The sequence below is a fragment of the Carassius carassius genome, chromosome 50 (genome assembly GCF_963082965.1).
Source record: "Carassius carassius chromosome 50, fCarCar2.1, whole genome shotgun sequence".
Lineage (NCBI taxonomy): Eukaryota > Metazoa > Chordata > Actinopteri > Cypriniformes > Cyprinidae > Carassius > Carassius carassius.
This window is the reverse complement of record NC_081804.1, coordinates 20479533-20498097: the sequence shown is the minus strand read 5'-3', so window position 1 is coordinate 20498097 and position 18565 is coordinate 20479533. Positions and strand designations below refer to the sequence as shown.

General features: G+C 36.6%; 2 pseudogenes; both read right to left on the bottom strand.

Annotated features, from left to right (window-relative positions):
- Positions 1-11703: 11703 nt before the first annotated feature.
- On the bottom strand, positions 11704-11832 carry LOC132133856 (5S ribosomal RNA; annotated as a pseudogene).
- Positions 11833-16406: 4574 nt separating this feature from the next.
- LOC132133858 (5S ribosomal RNA) lies at positions 16407-16526 on the bottom strand (annotated as a pseudogene).
- Between the last annotated feature and the right edge of the window lie 2039 nt (positions 16527-18565).

Sequence of the window (18565 nt, the reverse complement as noted above, 5' to 3'; positions counted from 1 at the left end):
ATCTGCTGATGGCACGGCGGATTGTGTTTACCGACAGTGGTTTCTGAAAGTATTCCTGGGCCCATCTAGTAATGTCATTGACACAATCATGCCGATGAGTGATGCAGTGTCGTCTGAGAGCCCGAAGACCACGGACATCCAATAAAGGTCTCCGGCCTTGTCCCTTACGCACAGAGATTTCTCCAGTTTCTCTGAATCTTTTGATGATGTTATGCACTGTAGATGATGAGATTTGCAAAGCCTTTGCAATTTGACGTTGAGGAACATTGTTTTTAAAGTTTTCCACAATTTTTTTACGCAGTCTTTCACAGATTGGAGAGCCTCTGCCCATCTTTACTTCTGAGAGACCCTGCTTCTCTAAGACAAAGCTTTTATAACTAATCATGTTACAGACCTGATATCAATTAGCTTAATAATCACTAGATGTTCTCCCAGCTGAATCTTTTCAAAACTGCTTGCTTTTTTAGCCATTTGTTGCCCCCGTGCCATCTTTTTTGAGACCTGTAGCAGGCATTAAATTTTAAATGAGCTAATTAAGTGGATAAAAGTATAAAATTTCTCAGTTTAAACATTTGCTACGTTATCTATGTTCTATTGTGAATCAAATATTGGCTCATGTGATTTAAAATTCCTTTAGTTTTCATTTTATTAAAATTTAAAAAACGTCCCAACTTTTCCGGAATTCGGGTTGTATATAATTAGTGAAAAATTTCCAAAAAGCTTACAGCACCTGGTATTCCCAGGCGGTCTCCCATCCAAGTACTAACCAGGTATAGCCAGGTAAGTCCGTAAGCGAAGGCTGCTGCAAAGAGAGGGCTATTTAAAGATCAGGCACTCTAATCTCCAGTACATTATATAAGTTTGGAAGAAAACCCAAAAGCTTACAGCACCTGGTATTCCCAGGCAGTCTCCCATCCAAGTACTAACCAGGCCCAAACCTGCTAAGCTTCCGAGATCAGATGAGATCGGGCATAGCCTTTTTTTTTTTTTATTAAGACGTTTCAATCAATAAAATACAATAGATTAAACACAATCGATAGAAAAAACAAAAAATTGTCTTTACACATCTCTACATTACACATCTTTCCTTTACATAGATAACTTAAAAATCTCCTTCACTTTCTGGCAGCTTCCACATTAAATCATTTAAAACACAACAAACTTTTGGGGTAAAAACATCATAAAAAGGGTCTAACATATTTACACCTTTAAAGTACACATACACTCTTTCAATATATAATTCTGTTTTTCTTTTAAACACAGTCCAAACATCCAACACAATTTTTTTCTTTTTAGCCACTGTTCTTCTGTCCCATATTGCACTTTTCATTAGCATTACACACAGATTAATGAAACTTTTGTTTTGACACTTTTTTTCCCAACCAAACATCACAACTCTGTTCCATTCCATTCAATTTTCATCCCACTCCTCAGTCACAACTTTGATTAAACATTTACATTTCCTTAAAAATTCCTCTAGCTCCCTTCAATGTAAAAACATATGTAAAATCCCCTCTTCCTCTTCCTGGCACACTTTACACAGAGCATTTTCTTTCATTCCTATTTTATTTAAAATAACCTCAGTAAAAACCACTTTATGCCTTATAAAATACTCCAAACATTCCAATTTTGTTTCCACACATTTCCCCGTCATGTTTCTCCATATACACTCTTTTTATAAATCTTTGAATTTCTGCAATATCCAGTATCCATTTGCAATCGGCTCTTTAAAAACATCATCTCTAAAAGCACAATAAATCATTTTCAGAGTACATTCCTTAAAATCATACAGTTTTTCCCCTAATTTCACATGAATACATTTCTCTTTTGGCTCTCCTTCCATACTTTCTATTCTTTTAATCCACTCTTTAGGTATTGCAGTTTTAATGATTTCATATTTATTTTTTATTTCTTGTTCACTGCAATCCTCTTTTGCCTCCTCCATTGCATCTACAATAAATTGTGTTGGTAAAAACCCTTCTTTAAATTCATACAAAACATCTCTCACTCTTGTTATCCCCACTTCCATCCATTTCTTTAAAAAAATTCCTTTGTTTTGTTTTAAAATGTTTTTGTTTAAGAACAGAGGTTGATTTAAAATGTTTTCTCTCCCATGTGGATCATACAAAATTTTCCCCAAGCACTAAACATTTCTCTATAAAACTCTGGTAAGCATTCTGTCATCCAATTCTTCGTTTTCATCCATAAAATTCCATCCCCCATGTTGAAATCCCCACATTTGTTTAAAAAATATTCCATTGTCTTTTTCCATGCTGTTTTGTGACCCTCATCTAGATATTATTTTACTATTTTAATTCTTAAGCTATTTTTTCTCTGTTCCACATCAATTAATCCCATCCCTCCCTTCCCTGCTTCTCCTATTAATGTACTATATGCAATTCTTGAAGGTTTACTATTCCATAAAAAATCAAAAAAACTTTTTTTCAACCTTTTTTCCACCCACATTGGCATAGCAGTCACATATAAAACATACCACAACTTTGACACCATTAACACATTTAAAATTAAAACCTTCCCTTTTAAACTTAACCCTTAAACAGGCAAGAGTGGAAAATGATTAGCAAAAAATATTTTCATGTCATTTTTTACATCATCTGAGCTTAAGTAAAACATATCCAAAATAATTTTTGAAATATTTGATATATTTTGGATTTCATGAGTTGTGACTCCCAGGTCATGTTGCCTTATTAGGGTATAAAAAAGGACCAAGTCATTAATCTGTTAACTGTTACTGGCCTACTTGCCACTGCATGCTTAAAACAATTATATCCTATACTTTACCTGATGTAATGTTGACAAATTATATATCATTCAAAAGCTTACGAACTCAAGATTCAGCCTGTGAAAACCATTTTGAAATCGGACCTTGCTTTACCATAAAAATGGTACTCTGTTACCCCCCATTTTTTAAATAGGCATTAAAGTGCACTATCCAAACTTAAATTGCTGTAATTTATGAACACTTTGGAATATAAACCTAAGATTGGTCTCTTTTTAAAGAAGAAAAGTGGATTTGTTTCAAGAAATTGAAGTATCAAAAAGTTATAGAAGTTTAAATGTACTGTAAATAATATGCGCTATATTAATTTTATTATATTTTATTTATTATAAATATTTTACATAACAGGTTTTACTCTAAAATTGGTATAAAATTAAAGCCTTGTGTCTAAATAAGTTATGTTACAAATTTGAAGTTGATATGAAAAAATTGAGGTTCATGTGAGATTTTATTTAGGGCGTCATACCACACACATCCACTGGGAGTCATCAAAACTATTTTGAATTTTGCTTAATGATTTTTTCTCTAGATTTCTCTGTGAATTTCACTTCTATCTCAAAATAACCACCAAATATGAAATCCTGAGACTCCTTTCCAATGACATGTTTGTTGCCAAGATTATAAAAAGTTTTGGTTCTAGAAGACCGTAATGCATAATTTTTTATGACACTTGACCCTGCCCAGTAAGGGGGAGGTGACCGCCATTAGATTTTAAAGAATCCATTTCCAAAATGGTTTTCACAGGATGAATCTTGGGCTTCTAAGCTTTCAAATGATATATGATTTATGATGATTACTAAAAGATTTAGTAAAAGACAACAGAGAAAAAACAACAACAAAAAAGAGTACCAAGCGTCCCACAGGTGGGACAGTGACAGTTATGGGGTTAATTTATTTTACCTAGCTCCTCACCTAGTGGGTGGTGTCAGGTTTTGTATTACACAATTTATTTGAACTACTTTATAAAAAAAACACTTTTCTAATCTTGACAAAACACATATCATCAGAAAGTTCTTACGGTCCCATCTGCCAACTGTTTTTTGATATTGAGACTGAAATGTATAAATTGGATACAGGAGAATGCATAAAAAAACACCCAGTGGCTATTTTTGGTACAACGCCTAAAAATCTCATGGGAAGTTACATTTTGTGATATCAAATTAAAATTTAGAACACAAATTGGTTAGACATATGACTTTGATTTGATAGTAATTTTAGAGTAAAAATTATTTTGTAAATATATATATTTTATATAAAATATTTAGAGTACATTTGACTTACAGTAAATGTAATAATTTTTTGAAGTTACTTTTTCTTTTTCTTTTTTAAAACAAGACCAAACTTATGTCTATATTCCAAAACATTCTTAAATTACAACCATTTAAATTTAGTGTAATGTTACATATATTCTCAATATACTCATTACTTTCTTTTTTATACCCTAAACAGGCAACGTGACTCAGGGGTCACATACATTTCAAAACGTGCTAAATAACAACATAAACAACATATGACTAATTTTTTTTCTTCAGCACCCTAAGACAATGTTCAGAATTAATGTTAGCAGTAATATATATTTTTTTTTTCCAAAAGAAAAGTAAGTTTAATATATAATTAACTACCTCAAAATCTGAACAATCTCCACCACTGGCAGCCATGTTGGATTTAGATCAGGCTGACTAATATACCACTGAAAACTTGAAGCAAATCATGTGACCAGCATACTTGAGACAGACCAGGCATTGATAAATGATAAAAGGATTTAATAAAAAAATTGTTCTTATGCCCCAAAAAAGACAATAAAAACTATGTGACTCGAGGGTCATGTTGCCTGATTTAGGGTTAATGTCCTCAATTTCCAAAAATTTAACCTTCTTTCAATTCCTCCTACTATTTCTTCCCACATTTTTTTCTTTAAAAAAACAGTCACTCCTCCAAATCTCATATATATTGTTTTTTCTTCATTTATCTTGCCTCCTGATCCCCTACAAAACATCTGTACTACTTCCATTACTTTATTAACACTCTCTGTATCTTTAACTATTATTGTTGTATCATCCGCGTATTGAAATATTTTTTCACTTCCCCCACTTCCATCAATGTTTATCCCTCTTATGTCTTCATCTATTTTTATAGCTAATCCCAATGGTTCTGCAACTAAAGAATATAAAAGTGCTGATAATGGACATCCTTGTCTTATTGACCTAGTCATTTTAAAACATTCAGTTAAAAAACCATTACACTGTATTCTTGTTATTGCTCCCCTGTATAAAATTGTAATCGACTTGACAAAATTTTCCCCAAACCTGTACCTTCTTAAAATTCCAAATAAATATTCAAGCTCCACTCTATCAAAAGCCTTTTCGAAATCCAAACTAATAACATATCCTTTTTTGTTTTTTTCTTTCATATATCTTATTCTATCTATTATACTTAAAGTTGTGTCCGCTATATCTTTCCCTTTAACTCCATACACTTGATTTGTTTCTATTATGCTTGGCATTACCTCTTTCAATCTGTTGGTTAAAAATTTTGTTAAAATTTTCAGATCTGTATTCAGCATTGTAATTGGTCTATAATTTTTTAAGTCTACTTTATCTCCTTTTCTTTTATATATCAACTTTATTAATCCAATCCCCATTCTCTGATTCATTTCCTCTTTATTAAAAATCTCTTCATATACTTCTTTTAAAATATTGGTTAAAAAATCTTTAAAAACTATATAAAATTCACTCCCCAAACCATCTATAGCTGGACTTTTATTTTTGTTTAATTCACTTACTGCTCTCTTTATCTCTTCTTCTCTTATCTCTTCATCACACTCTTTTTTGTCTACTTCTCCTACTGTTGTTTTTATTTGCTTAAGTAACTCCAATTTCTCTTCTTCCTTCAACCCCTCAGTACTAAACAGGTTCTCATAATATGCTTTTACTTCTTTTAATATTTCCCCATTTGTTTCCACCACTACACCATTTTTTCCTCTTATTTCTTTAATCATTCCAGCTTTCCCTCTTATTTTTTCTAGATCAAAGAAAAACATTGTACATTTTTCTCCTTCCACAGTATATTTAGCTTTACTTCTTAGTCTTGCTCCTTCATATTTTTTCTCTTCCATTTCTTTCAATATTCCCTCCACATCTTTTACTTTTTGTATATCTTTCCCATTCTCTTTTAATTCATTTTCCAATTTTTCTCTTATTTCTCTCTCCTTCTTCCTCTGACATATCTGTATTAATTTGCAATACTTTATTGTGAATTTTTTTTTACTAAATATTTAACATTTTCCCACTATATCCTTTTATCTTCACTGTACATTTCATTCTCCTTTTCTTTTTCAATAATTTCTTTAATACTTAACACATACTCCTCATTCTTCAAAACCTCTGTATTTAAAAACTCATACCCCCGGCCCTCTTTTCACTGAACTCCAGTCTACTTGTATAAAAAGTGGTTTATGGTCACTTAAGCTTGATTCTTTATATTTAATGTTACCTATAAATCCTTCAATGTTCCTTTTACATAAAATAAAATCAATCTTTGTTTTACACATAAAATTCCCTACTAATTGCCTCCTTGAATATTCTTTCTCTTTTTTCATTTCTTTCTCTCCATACATCAATCATATTATTTTCTTCCATTAATAATTTCAGTTCTTTTCTTCCTTTATCATTTTTAAAAACCATTCCCTCACCCATTTCTAATTTACTGAAAACGGTATTAAAATCACCCATCATAACTTCTTTATGCTTTTTTAAAAAATCTCTTAATACATTAAAATATTCCTTCTTTTCATTGTCTACAGTCGGTGCATGAATATTAACTACAATAACTTTTTTCTCCTCATACTCCATTTCAACCGCAATACATTTCCCATCTACGTCATTATATATTGTTTTACATGATACCCCACAGTTTTCTTTTATTAAAATCGCAACTCCTCTTCCCAGCCTCCCATCACCATTGTTATATAAAATCTCTCCGCTCCACCTTTTCCTTATTTCAGTCATGTACTCTTCCCTCCAGTTAGTTTCTTGTAATAAAATCACATCCTCTCTTTTACACATTTCTTTCACCTTTTCAAATTTACCCATGTCCATCAGTCCCCTTGCATTAAAAGTAACACAACTTAAAACCATTAAAATAAATAAAAATAAATACCTAAAAACCATTATTCTCCATCTTCTCCCTCCAGCCCTCTTAACACTTCATATCTGTTTACACTTTTTACTCGGCCCCTTGTCATTAACTTTTTTCTTGCATTTTCCACATTTGGTTTTACCTTTAATGTTCTTCTTCTACTTTGTCCTCTCTCCCCTCTGTCTTTTCCCATGTTGTCCATCCTTGTTTCTTCTTCACTGTCCATTTCTTTGTTTTGATCATTCATTCCTTGTCCATCCCTCTCCACATTATCCAAAAGATTTTTAAAACTGTCCGATATTTCCATTTCTGTCCATTGGGTATTCTGTTCTGCTGTTTGTTCCTCATCCATATCATTCTTTTTTTCTTCTTCTTCTTCCTCTTGGTTGCCTGTTCCTCCTTCTGTTTCCTTTTGTGGTAATCCTTCATCCCCTTGTCCTTCATCAATATCTCCTTCCTCTTCAGTGTTTCCTTCATGCACCTGTCCGTCCACCCGATGCTCCAGACCTACTTCCTCTCCCTCCATCCAACACTCACACTTTTTTAAGATCTTTTGACACTCCGGGCATCTGACAGCATTGCAATCCCTTGCAAAATGTCCCCTTTCCTCAAACTTGTGACACTTAAATTCAGGGCATTCTTTAAGCAGATGATCTGGGCTCATGCACAGCTTACAGGTCTTCACCTGGTGGCTGTGCATCACCCTAAAGTACTGCGGCCTTTCTGCTGTTTCCAGCTTTGTGCTGTAAGGCAATGATGCCACCTCCTTGGGGAATCTCACTTTTAAAATTTCAGTGTCCGGGTAGCATCTTCTTTTTAATTCTGATATGGGATTAACTCCCTATCCCTCCAATTTTCTAAAAATGTCTTTATCATCAAGGTAGACGGGCAGGTGCATGAACGAAACAACATAATCTCTTTTTTGCAGTTTCTTTATCTCACAGTTCACTCCTTTAATTAACAATCCCTCAGTCAGTTCATCACATATTTCTTCTTTTTCCATTGTCAGTTCATATTCCTTTCCTTGTCTTGGCCTTAGTGCTAAGATTTTACCATATCCACATTTGTCCGTCACTGCTTTAATAATATCCACAGCTCTCACCTCATTTACATTCTCCACATTCACAATCACAGTTGCCTCCTTTAAGTATTTCCTTTCACCAAATGTATCTCTTGCATCTTGTTTTTAACCGTGTCCTGCTCGTTGTCGATATTCCAGTCCAGGGTCATTTGCCATACGTGTCTCTCCAGCCAGTCCAGTATCGTTTGCCAATAATCCATCCATTGTACAAAAACACAAAAAAAAATTAACCACCCCCGAGCCAGCAAGATGCTGCTGTTAGGTGGTTTAAAACTGAAAAAAAAACACACACAGAAAATAAACTAAAGTCCAAAAACAACACACAAAACAAACACTTACAGAAGAATCAAAATGGAGGAGAGCCTTCCTCTCCCAACTGCAGCCAACACTTCCTGTACCTCTCTAGCGCCCTCAGGTTGGTATGGCCATAAGCGAAGACTGCTGCAAAAAGAGGGCTATTTAAAGATCGCCAGTGTATTATAAAAGTAGGGAAGAAAAACGAAAAGCTTACAGCACCTGGTATTCCCAGGCGGTCTCCCATCCAAGTACTAACCAGGCCCAAACCTGCTTAGCTTCCGAGATCAGACAAATTTTAAACTAACACATTGCATTCTTTACCATTTAAACCAAATAAAAACAAATTTTCCCACTTCTTTTCTGTCATGTCTTCATCATATTTTTCTTTCAACATTGACTTCACCATATATATTTTTTTCCCATAAAAACTTTACATTTTTCACAATATATAAACAAATGCAATAGTCCTTCTTCACATTGTCTACATACTCTACACTTTGCATCGCTTTCTATTCCAATGTTTTGTAACCTAATTTCTGTTAACATACAATTATGCTTCAATAAAAAGTTAAAATTCTCTAGAGTTTGGGCCATATACTGTACTTCATTCCTACATTCCTCCATATCTCACCTTCACTTAAATCATCATATCTTTCTCTCCAATAATTATTTAGGAGGTTTGATAAAAGCCATTTCTCTAAACACCAAATAAATTTATTTCACTTTACATTCAATAAATTACCAATTTCCCCCATTTTTCTTTTTGAAATACAATTTAGGCATTCCTCCCTCCTCTCCTTCTTCATTCTTTTCAATTCTTACCACCCATTCATTTGTTATAGCTTTCTTCAAAACATCATATTGTTTAGCCAGTGTTCCTTTTCCAACCTTTCCTTCTTTTTCAAATATTGTATCAACAATTGCTTGCAACGGAAGATATCCTTCTATTACTTCATACAACACAGCTTTTATTTGCCTTATACCAACATCCCACCATTTCTTATAATAAATCATAGTTCCCTCCCTTGTGATATTTTGATTTAAAAATAATGGTTGTTCTAGCAATTGTGCTCTTCCTTTTGGTATAATCAATACATTATCTAAAAATTCTCTCCAGGCTTCTAAAACTTCCTCATAGAATTTTGGTTACCCTTTCAACATATCTTTTTTGGTTTTCATCCACAATACATTATTTTCCATGTTAAAATATCCACATTTTTTATAAAAAAAAAAAAAATCCATTACATTTTTCCACATTGCTTTTCTCTTTACATCAACAAATTTTTTTCACTACTTTGATCCTTAAAGTTTTCATTCTTAGAAAGTGATCTAAAAGCCCCAATCCTCCCATTTCAGTTCCTCCAGTAAGTGTATTATAAGCAATTTTCACTCTTCCCTTTCCCCATAAAAAATCTAAAACACTTTCTTTTATTCTTTTAAAATACTCAGAGGGCAATGAGGTTACACACAGCACATACCAAATTTTAGAAAGCATTAACTCTTTTATCACCAATACTTTTCCCTTTAATGTTATTTTTTTTTAATTTCCAAAATCTCAGTCTCCTTTCAATTCCTTTTAAAACTCCCTCCCAGTTAAACACATCAGCTTTATTAAAATCCACACCTACCCAGATCCCCAATATTTTTATATGTTCTTCTTCTTTCTTAAAAAGTACTTGCTGAGGTAGAAGTTCCACCTTGCCAATTCTCATACACACACTCTTTTCGACATTCACCTTTGCGCCTGACCCTTTACAGTATTAAAGTAAAATGTTAATTGCCCTCATAACACTTTGAACGTCCTCAACCAGCAATGTTGTGTCATCTGCATATTGATATATTGGCTCTTGTTCAGCCTTTCCTTCTATTCTTATACCTTTTATGTCATTATCTGCTTTTATTGCTAATCCCAGTGGCTCTGCTACAAGTGAATATAGTAAAGCAGATAACAGACATCCTTGTCTAATCGATTTCGTTGGTTTAAAACATTCAGATATAAAACCATTGCATTTAATACATGTGTAAATATTAGAATAAAAAATCATAATCCATATTCTAAAATTATCCCCAAATCCAAACTTTTTAATTACATTAAATAAATATTCATGTTCCACTCTATCAAAGGCTTTCTCTAGATCCAAACTGATTAAATACCCCCCCCCCCTATTTTTCTCTCTCATATAAAACATTGCCCCCTACATTTAGCATTTAAATGCACTTAATTGCATCGCAATCCCTTGCAAAATGTCCCAGTCTTTGAACACATGTCCTGGATTCATGCACAATCGACATGTTTTAACCTGACGATCATGCATGATCCGGAAATACTGTGTTCCCTCCTCCGTATCGAACTTTGTACTGTATGGCAGGGACACTACTTCTTTAGGGAATTTCACCCTTAGGTACCCTGTACCATCCGCAATGTCTGTGCCTGGATACATTCTTCTTCTGATGTCTGAAACAGGTGTTACGCCCCACTTTTGTAATTTGTCTAAAATGTCAGAGTCCTCAATATAGGCTGGCAAATGTATGAAAGAAACCACATACTCCCTTGTTTCAGTTGTCGAATCTCACACAGTTTTCCTTTTATCATTAATCTTTCATCTAATCCATCGCACGCCTCCCTGTTTATCAGTGTAATTTCATATTCTTTTCCTTGCCTTGGTCTGACTGCTAGAATCTTTCCTCCTCCAATCCTTTCGTTCACTGCTTTGATAATGTCCTCTGCTCTTGCATCTCTCTGATCCGCCATGTCAACAATTACCAAAGCCTCTTTAGAATAAATCCTGTTGTTATAATCCATTCGTCCTTGTCCATCTTGTTGTCCTTTATCCATTTCTTTGTCTGTTAGCACTCGTCTTCCTCCTGCTATGTCCACTTCTTTGCCATGTAATCCATCCATTTTTCAAACAAAAAAAAAATTACTCTCCAGACAGCAAACTGCTGCTGGGAAGTGTAAAAACTATAACAAACAAAAATCTATAAGATGCAAAATAAAAAAAATCTATACTCAGATAAAACAAAACAAAAAATACAAGGTGAGCCTCTCTCACCTACTACCTTCTACAAACTGCCAAGTCACTTCCTGTGTAGCTCACTAGCGCCACCAGGTTGGTATGGCCGTACGCGATAAATGCTGCAAAGAGAGGGCCTTTTAAAGATCGGCCATTCTAATCAGCAAAGCATTAAACAAGTAGGGAAGAAAACCCCAAATCTTATAGCAACTGGTTTTCCCAGGACCAAACCTGCTTAGCTTCCGAGATCAGATGAGATCGGGCATAGCCAGGATGGCATGGCCGTAAGCGAAGAGTGCTGCAAAGAGAGTGCTATTTAAAGATTAGCCACTTTAATCGCCAGTGCATTACATAAGTAGGGAAGAAAAACGAAAAGCTTACAGCACCTGGTATTCCCAGGTATTCCCAGGTGGTCTCCCATTCAAGTACTAACCAGGCCCAAACCTGCTTAGATTCTGAGATCAGACGAGACCGGGCATAGCCAGGATGGTATGGCCGTAAGCGAGGGTTGCTGCAAAGAGAGGGCTATTTAATCACCAGCGCATTATATGAGTAGGGAAGAAAACCCAAAATCTTATAGAAACTGGTTTTCCCAGGCCCAAACCTGTTTAAATTCCGAGATTGGGCATAGAAACTTTTTTTTCTTCTTTTTTTTTTCTTTTTTTTTTATCAAGATTAGTAGATAATTAGTGAAAAAATCCAAAAGCTTACAGCACACGGTATTCCCAGGCGGTCTCCCATTCAAATACTAACCAGGCCGAAACTGGCTTTGCTTCTGAAATCGGACATACAATTTTTTTTTGCTAGATTCTTATATAATTAGTGAAAAAATCCAAAAGCTTACAGCACTTGGTATTCCCAGGCCATCTCCCATTCAAGTTCTAACCAGGACCAAATCTGCTTTGCTTCTGAAATCGGACATGAACTTTTTTTTTGCTAGATTATAAGATAATTAGTGAAAAAATCCAAAATCTTACAGCACCTTGTATTCCCAGGCTGTCTCCCTTGCAAGAACTAACCAGGACCAAACCTGCTTAGATTCTGAGATCAGACGAGACTGGGCATAGCCAGGTTGGTATGGCCATAAGCAAGGGTTGCTGCAAAGAAAGGGCTATTTAAAAATCGGCCACTCTAATCACCATAGCAAGATATGAGTAGGGAAGAAACCCAAAATCTTATAGCAACTGGTTTTCCCAGGCCCAAACCTGCTTAGATTTCGAGATCGGGCATAGAAACTTTTTTTTTTTTCATTTTTTTTTTTCATCAAGATTATTAGATAATTAGTGAAAAAATTCAAAAGCTTACAGCACATGGTATTCCCAGGCAGTCTCCCATTCAAGTTCTAACCAGGACCAAACTGGCTTTGCTTCTGAAATCGGACATAGAATTTTTTTTTTTTTTTGCTAGATTATTAGATAATTAGTGAAAAAATCCAAAAGCTTACAGCACCTGATATTCCCAGGCCGTCTCCCATTCAAGTACTAACCAGGCCCAAACCTGCTTTGTATCTGAAATTGGACATAGACTTTTTTTGCAAGATTGTTAGATATTCTTTACCAAGATGGCGCCGCACATGGCTGCTTCAGTGCTTGGCTCTCCAGTGTTTGTACTGTTTTTGTTCGTTTTTCCTGTTTTTTGTTTAACAAACACAATCAGTTTCACCAGGGATGAACTGCTGAACATTCGGCAGAACACACCACAAGATGTTTTTCCGGATTTCTATTATACAGACGTTTTACTGAACATTGTTATCGGAGGAGCAGCGGCGCTGATCAAGCGCTTCAGGACGTGCAGACGGGGAAAGCGAGCGGGAGCGCTCGTCAGACTCAGGAAGCGCGGATTTCGAACGCCGTTGCCTAGCATCCATCTCGCAAATCTCCGCTCTCTACCCAACAAAACGGACGAACTCCTTCTGCTCTCTCGGACAAATAAGGATTTCACTCACTCTGCTGCTCTGTGTTTCACGGAAACCTGGCTGAATGACGCCATACCGGACAGCGCACTCCATCTGCCGGGCTTTCAGCTGTTCAGAGCGGACCGCGAAGCAGAATCAACGGGGAAATCGCGCGGCGGCGGGACATGCTTTTACATCAATGAACGGTGGTGTACAGATGTAACTGTGTTAAAGAAGATGTGCTGTCCTGATCTAGAAACGCAGTTTATGAACTGCAAGCCGTTCTATTCGCCGCGGGAGTTTCACTCGTTCATTCTGGTTAGTGTTTACATTCCACCTCAAGCGCATGTGAGCTCAACTTTACAGAAACTCGCTGATCAGATCACAGACACAGAACAACAACACCCGGACTCTGTTTTAATCATTCTTGGGGACTTTAATAAAGCCAATCTCTCCCGTGAACTGCCAAAATACAGACAGCATGTTACCTGTCCCACCAGAGACAGTAATATACTGGATCACTGTTACACCACAATAAAGGATGCATATCACTCTGTTCCACGAGCAGCTTTGAGACGTTCTGATCACCTTCTGGTTCATCTTATACCAACCTACAGGCAGAAACTTAAATCTGCTAAACCTGTAGTAAAGACTGTGAAGAGATGGACCAGAGAAACAGAGCAGGATTTACAATCTTGTTTTGACATCACAGACTGGAGCGTTTTTGAAGCTGCTACCACCGATCTGGACGAACTCACAGAGACTGTAACATCCTATATTAGTTTCTGTGAGGATATATGCATTCCTACCAGGACTTATTTAACATTCAACAATGATAAGCCATGGTTTACAGTAAAACTCAGACACCTTCGTCAGGCCAAAGAGGATGCCTACAGAAATGGGGACAGGGTCTTGTACAATCAGGCCAGGAACACACTGAACAAAGAGATTAGAGCGGCTAAAAAGACCTACGCTAAAAAGTTGGGAGACCAGTTTACTTCCAACGACTCTACTTCAGTTTGGAGAGGACTGAGAGCCATCATAAACTACAAGACACTATCCCCTTGCACTGAGGCTAATCAACGACTTGCTAACGACCTGAATGAGTTTTATTGTAGATTTGAAACCCCCAACACCCACTCTGACCATCTCCCTACACAACCATTAACACCTCCTGCAATCCCCCTCTCCATACCTCCTGCTCTTCAAATCTGTGAAGATGATGTGCGCCAGGTCTTCAAGAAAAACAAAAGAAGAAAAGCACCAGGCCCAGATGGCGTTACACCAGCCTGTCTGAAAATCTGTGCTGACCAGCTGGCCCCCATCTTTTCACAGATCTTCAACAGATCTCTGGAGTTGTGTGAAGTGCCTTCCTGCTTCAAACGCTCCACCATAATCCCCATTCCAAAGAAACCCAAGATAACAGGACTTAACGACTACAGACCTGTGGCTCTAACGTCTGTCGTCATAAAGTCGTTTGAAAAACTGGTTCTGGCTTATCTGAAGGACATCACTGGAACCTTACTGGACCCCCTGCAGTTTGCGTACCGAGCAAACAGGTCCATGGATGATGCAATCAACATGTCATTGCACTTCATCCTGCAACATCTGGACAAAACAGGGACTTATGTGAGGATCCTGTTTGTGGACTTTAGTTCGGCTTTCAACACCATCATCCCAACAACCCTCCAGACCAAACTGACCCAGCTCTCTGTTCCTAGCTCTATCTGTCAGTGGATCACCAGCTTTCTGACAGATAGGCAACAGTTAGTGAGACTGGGGAAATTCATGTCAAACAACTGCTCCACCAACACTGGTGCCCCTCAGGGATGTGTTCTCTCCCCTCTGCTCTTCTCCCTGTACACCAACGACTGCACCTCTAAAGACCCCTCTGTCAAGCTCCTGAAGTTTGCAGACGACACTACAGTCATCGGCCTCATCCAGGACGGTGACGAGTCTGCTTACAGACAGGAGGTTGAGCAGCTGGCTGGCTGGTGCAGTCTTAACAACCTGGAGCTGAACACGCTCAAAACAGTGGAGATGACTGTGGACTTTAGGAGAAACCCCCCTGCACTTTCCCCACTCACCATCATGAACAGCACTGTGGCTGCAGTGGAGTCATTCAGATTCCTGGGAACCACCATCTCTCAGGACCTGAAGTGGGACAATCACATTGGCTCCATTGTGAAAAAAGCCCAACAAAGGTTGTACTTCCTTCGCCAGCTGAGGAAGTTTAACCTGCCACAGGAGCTGCTGAAACAGTTCTACTCAGCCGTCATTGAGTCAGTCCTGTGTACTTCAATTACTGTCTGGTTTGGTTCAGCTACAAAATCAGATATCAGAAGACTACAGAGAACTGTTCGGATTGCTGAAAGGATTATTGGTGCTCCCCTGCCCACCCTCCAAGAACTGTACACATCCAGAGTGAGGAAAAGGACTCAGAAAATCACTCTGGATCCCTCACATCCAAGTCACCCCATCTTTGAACTTTTGCCATCTGGCCGGCGCCTCAGAGCCGCAAATACAAGAACAGCAAGGCACAAGAATAGTTTCTTCCCCCAGGCAATCTACCTCATGAACAGTTAAATGTTTCCCACTTAAACTTATGCTTATGCAAAAATGTGCAATATCCTTATATTTATTTGTTACCCCTCCATCCTAGAACATTCCTGCATCTCACTCAATCCTATTCCATTAACATTTATAGCACAATTGTTTATACACTTATTTATTTGCCAATTTGTAATTCTCCTGTAAATTTTTTTTTTTTTTTTCGTCTGTGTGTTGTCTCTGTTTACTGGAAGCTTATGTCACTAAAACAAATTCCTTGTATGCGCAAGCATACTTGGCAATAAAGCTCTTTCTGATTCTGATTCTGATAGATAATTAGTGAAAAAATCCAAAAGCTTACAGCACATGGTATTCCCAGGCCATCTCCCATTCAAGTTCTAACCAGGACCAAACCTGCTTTGCTTCTGAAATCGGACATAAACTTTTTTTTGCTAGATTGTTAGATAATTAGTGAAAAAATCCAAAATCTTACAGCACCTTGTATTACCAGGCTGTCTCCCAAGTACTAACCAGACCCAAACCTGCTTAGTTTCAGATATCGGGCATAGACTCTTTTTTTGTTTCTTTTTTTTTTTTGCTAGATTCTTATATAATTAGTGAAAAAAATCCAAAAGCTTACAGCACTTGGTATTCCCAGGCGGTCTTCCATCCAAGTACTAACCAGGCCCAAACCTGCTTAGCTTCCCGAGATCAGACAAGATCAGGCATAGCCAGTTTGTTATGGCCGTAAGCGAGGGTTGCTGCAAAGAGATGGCTATTTAAAGATCAGCCACTTTAATCGCTAATGCATTATATAAGTAGGGAAGAAAAATGAAAAGCTTACAGCACCTGGTTTTCCCAGGCCCAAACCTGCTTAGATTCTGTGATCGGGCATAGCAACTTTTTTTTCTTTTTTTTTTATCAAGATTATTAGATAATTAGTGAAAAAATCCAAAAGCTTACAGCACATGGTATTCCCAGGCAGTCTCCCATTCAAGTACTAACCAGGCCGAAACTGGCTTTGCTTCTGAAATCGGACATAGAATTTTTTTTTTTGCTAGATTCTTATAGAATTAGTGAAAAAATCCAAAAGCTTACAGCACTTGTTATTCCCAGGCCATCTCCCATTCAAGTTCTAACCAGGACCAAATCTGCTTTGCTTCTGAAATCGGACATGAACTTTATTTTTGCTAGATTATAAGATAATTAGTGAAAAAATCCAAAATCTTACAGCACCTTGTATTCCCAGGCTGTCTCCCTTGCAAGAACTAACCAGGACCAAACCTGCTTAGATTCTGAGATCAGACGAGACCGGGCATAGCCAGGTTGGTATGGCCATAAGCAAGGGTTGCTGCAAAGAGAGGGCTATTTAAAGATCGGCCACTCTAATCACCATAGCAATATATTAGTAGGGAAGAAAACCCAAAATCTTATAGCAACTGGTTTTCCCAGGCCCAAACCTGCTTAGATTTCGAGATCAGGCATAGAAACTTTTTTTTCTTTTTTTTTTTTATCAAGATTATTAGATAATTAGTGAAAAAATCCAAAAGCTTACAGCACATTGTATTCCCAGGCAGTCTCCCATTCAAGTACTAACCAGGCCCAAACCTGCTTTGCTTCTGAAATCGGACATAGACTTTTTTTGCAAGATTGTTAGATAATTAGTGAAAAAATCCAAAATCTTACAGCACATGGTATTCCCAGGCCATCTCCCATTCAAGTTCTAACCAGGACCAAACCGGCTTTGCTTCTGAAATCGGACATAGAATTTTTTTTTTTTTGCTAGATTATTAGATAATTAGTGAAAAAAATCCAAAAGCTTACAGCACCTGATATTCCCAGGCCGTCTCCCATTAAAGTACTAACCAGGACCAAACCTGCTTTGCTTCTGAAATCTGACATAGACTTTTTTTGCAAGATTATTAGATAATTAGTGAAAAAATCCAAAATCTTACAGCACATGGTATTCCCAGGCCATCTCCCATTCAAGTTCTAACCAGGACCAAACCTGCTTTTCTTCTGAAATCGGACATAATCTTTTTTTTTTGCTAGATTATTAGATAATTAGTGAAAAAATCCAAAATCTTACAGCACCTTGTATTACCAGGCTGTCTGCCTTCCAAGTACTAACCAGACCCAAACCTGCTTAGTTTCCGATATCGGGATATCTTTTTTTGTTTCTTTTTTTTTTTTTTGCTAGATTCTTATATAATTAGTGAAAAAATCCAAAAGCTTACAGCACCTGGTATTCCCAGGCGATCTCCCATCCAAGTACTAACCAGGCCCAAACCTGCTTAGCTTCCGAGATCAGACGAGATCGGGCATATCCTTTTTTTTTTTTTTAGTAAGAAATTTCAATCAATAAAATACAATAGATTAAACACGATCATTAAAAAATACAGAATTTCTTCTATAAAAATCTCTACATTACACATCTTTACATAGATAATTTAAAAATCTCCTTCACTTCCTGGCAGCTTCCACATTAAACCATTTAATGTTTAAACCATTTAAACCACAACTAACTTTTGGGGTAAAAACATCATAAAAAGAATCCAACATATTTCCACCTTTAAAATACACATACAGTCTTTCAATATATAATTCTGTTTTCCTTTTAAACACAGTCCAAACATCTAACACAATTTTTTTCCTTTTTAGCCACAGTTCTTCTCTCCCATATTGTATTTTTCATTAGCATTACACAAAGATTAAGTAGGGTCCTGTGCCATTTCGATACTTTTAAAACATTACTGGTGCCTTAAAAAAAAAAAAGAAAAAAAAACATGGAT